Source organism: Centroberyx gerrardi, chromosome 20 (genome assembly GCF_048128805.1).
Source record: "Centroberyx gerrardi isolate f3 chromosome 20, fCenGer3.hap1.cur.20231027, whole genome shotgun sequence".
Lineage (NCBI taxonomy): Eukaryota > Metazoa > Chordata > Actinopteri > Beryciformes > Berycidae > Centroberyx > Centroberyx gerrardi.
The window spans coordinates 7,538,520-7,542,500 of NC_136016.1; positions in this window are offsets into that span (position 1 = coordinate 7,538,520).

Sequence of the window (3,981 nt, forward strand, 5' to 3'; positions counted from 1 at the left end):
GGCCGACACACCTTTGAGAGGACACATTGGCCAACTTAGAGAGGATGTCTGACCGTGTTTAAAGCACCCCGGGGCTAAAATGAACAGAGGTGGAGGGAGAGCCGCTGGATGTCTTTTTTTTTACACACTCATACACACACACATATTGTGCTGCCAGGTCCACCCCGCGAGTCTGTCAAGCATTACCTCAGAAAAGGGAGAGAGAGAGTGAGAGAAAACCTTCCATCCAGCCCTTGTGAGAACATTAACTTGGCATGTGCTCTCTGTTTACATTACTTGGCCATTATGTAATCTTTGGTTAACAATTATCTGTACCCTGGGCCCAGACATGCTCTACATTTCATTCCCCCCCCTCCTCCTCCACACTACAGCTACATAAGAGTTCCTCTAACACAACCCCCTTAAAGCGCACTATTGATTTTGGAACAGCGGCTTATGGAAAACATTTTTTTCCTTCTTTCTTTCTTTTTTTTTTTTTTTTCGGGGGGGAATAATTTTTCACGGAAGGCAAACAATAGGGGCTGTGATCTGACATGCTACATAACATTATCACAAGTTAAAAGTATTACGCCCTACATTAAAGGTTATCAATTTTGCCCGGGGGGGTGCTGATTTAATGTTGCATTCAACGTCAAATAAATATCACACTCGGTGCGCTGGCTATAACTCATAGTGACCTGCAGCTTCAAGCGGAGGGCCAAGTGAATTAATAAGCACATATCTGCGAGGGGGGGGGGGGGGGTACCTCTCCATCTTCCTCCCATCTCCTTTCCTTTTCCTCTTCCTCCTCCACCCCCCATTCTCTCCGTAGCTTTATCTCACCCTGTCTCAGTCTATCTCTTTCTTTTTCGCTATTGCACAGTGCATCTCTTCCCGCGGCGCATCATCTCTCACTCAAACACTCGCCTCATCACTCTCCCTGTTCAGACCCCCACCCCTCCTTCTTTCTCCATTACCATCACACAGTGAAAAATTCCAGCACACAAAGTACCGGTGAGACGAGGGAGGGAGAGAGAGAGCGAGAGCAAGACAGACACAGAGAGAGAGAGCAGGCAGCATGCTGCACCATACTGATAATGCTCACTTAGGGGTCTCTAGCTGGATTTAACGGCAGGGCCAGTAATCTACTCCACTAGACAGCTAAAGAGCTTTTATGCTACCTATTGGAGCTGCTCATGCCTGTACTTGAGAGGAGAGAAGGGCACACTAGTGCATTCCTCTCCATAAATTAGAAAGCTCATAAAAAAATAAATAAAAAAAAATTAAAAAAACACACATCGGATGAGTTTTTCTTCTTCGCCCAAGTAAGGAATGTATTTGTTTGTTAACACCTTCGCGAGTTGGCGTGTTTGACGGGACGGACACAGTGAGGGTGTGTGTGTGTGTGTGTGTGTGTGTGTGTGTGTGAAGGTTGGGGTGGGGTGTAATTACAGGTTTTTATCAAGTGTGTTAGTTTGTGAGAGTTTCTCTTGACAGATTAAAGTATCTCTTCCAGGAGCTTTAAACCTGGATGTAGCCATCAGCTACACCAAGCATCAACAATGATTCAAGGATAATCATCACCAGCACCATTACCAGCAAAACCAATGAAAAATGATCCTATTATATATTATTTTGAATGAAGACATCCTCAATGTCAGCCAAGAGAAAGAGCCTCACCCTGAGCCTGGATATATTCATGCACTCACATATTACATCTCCCTCTCTCTCTGGTGCGTGCTTCCATAGCAGCAGCCTCGGTCCCCGCTGTGCCGGGGCAGCCGAGCCGAGCCTTGGCCCCGGCGGCCCCCCCACCCCCGTCTCTGCCATCGTGCCCCAGAGCCACCAGCAGGTGTCTCCCTGCCCCTTCAAAGGCCTGGCCAGTGGCACAAAGAAGGCGGAGCGGTGTTGCTTTAAGCCTTTACAAGCTCTACAAATCCTCAGCTGCTGCTTCCTAACAGGGCCCACTCAGCCCAGCACTGCCTGTCTGACCTTGTGGTTATTGATGAGCGCGTCGACCCGCTCTCTCTCTCTCTCTCTCTCTCTCTCTGTCTCTCTTTCCTCGTTCGCGCTCTCTCTCCTCTTTTCCTCTCGCCCTTCCCCTGTCTCTCTCTCTCTCTTCCTGTATCGCTCTACCTCTCTCTCTCTCTCCATGTCATCTCTCTCACCTCCAGCAGCGAGTTAAAAAGGGAGGAAACAGAGAGGAAAGGCTTGCCTTTTTTTTACCGCTCCTGTATTATTCGTCTTTTTTTTTTTTTTCTGTTCAACGCACGTTTGACCTCCACAGTCCTGTAGTGTGAAGGCTGAGCAGGAAAGAGAATGAATGACCACGCGTGATTGGGATGACCTCTCTATCCATTTTACACTTAAGCAACACAATTAACATCTTATTTTCTTCCCAAGGCCACGGGTAAAAAAAAAATAATATGAGACGACAGTGTCAGGGAGTAATTTAATTTTGGGTTATTCACTTGTTCTAATTAAACGCCAGTCCTTTGTTAGATCTTTAATGACTAACAAGAGCCAAATTAAAGATTAAAATCAGGATGCTGTGGAGATATGACAACAGATGCAATTATGAGCCTTCCCCTATTTATTTGCTCTTTTCTATTTCGCAGATGTTATCATTTATTATGTTCTCTGCGCCATTACCTTATGTGAACTTATTTGCCTTGATTCAGCTAGTTAACCCAGAAATCCCGCTGCACACTTTTTTTTTGGCGCGTGTGAGGGGCAAATCGGCGCCGATACATGCGTTACTTGAGCTTAATTTACTGCAATCGCAAGCCAGGCATTACACAACAAGTTAGAGAGCTGTGGATTCCTGCACAACAAAAGGGACTTGGGGGGGCGGGGGGGTGGAGGAGGAGAGCAGGAGGAGGGGGGGGACTCGTTTTCCTTTCCCTTTCAAGGGGGAGCTAAAATATATGTATTGAGTGGGAGCTGTAATAAAACGAAACGGGTGAGGAGATGCAGGCTGGGAACAAATATGAAAGGCAGTGAAGTATGGCGGAGAGGCGATGGAGCACCACCGGAGGATTGGATGAAATTATCTCTTTATAATCAGGGGGCTTCTGCATGGCTGCCTTCTCCATTGCCCACTGACAGATGCGGCCTACCTCTTCAAATGGGCTTTTCACAGTGCTATCAGCCCACCTCTGGGGTAAAACAATGTTTTTCTTCCCCCCCCGTACCACCACTTTAAAAAGCCGTGTTTCCACGCAGCACCCCGCGGAGGACGGGATCGTCTCCCATCAAGCGGGGTCCGTGTTTGTCTCATTACGTGATCATGTTACATAATTGTACCTTGAAAGAGACTCCGCAGATTTAATTTGATGACAAAAGTGTGCAGCGGTAGGGACAGCAAGATGGTGACACTAAATAATGTCGAACAAAGACGCTACAGCAGAACAATATCTCCAGTAAAGTAAGAGGGATTGCTCTTTGAACTGTCACAATCACACAGTCTGGCAGACACATCTAAATATTATTTCAGACACCCAAACCCGTCCCCTACATCTTCAAAGAGAGCTGCTAGCCTGTTAATAGAATGTAGACGAATCGCGCGCCTCTGCTCGGCGGGATAAAAACATTCAGAGGGGGAGAATGGGAGACAATGATTAGCTTTATCCCGCCATCACAGCAGAACAAATGGATCACGAACCCTTGCCGCTTTACACAGTCTCTCAGCTGAGCTGTCAAGGCGCGGGGAAGTGGTAAACAGATTTAATTTATTCATATAAATGGCTTGTGTACCAAAACAATCAGGCTCCTCCGGGGCCCAGCGCAGCGTCATTAAGGGAGACACGCACGCTGCTCCTGGGGGCGAGGAACCCTCGAATAAAGACACATTTCCCTCCAGTGGCCGAGGCTGGAGGGAGACGGACGCAGTATGTCCGACGATAAGGGGGGGGTGGAAGGTGGGAGGGGGGGGTCGAGGGAGTAGAAGAGAGAGAGAGAGCTAGTGGGGTTGTGTTGGCCACCATCCCGACCACACACACA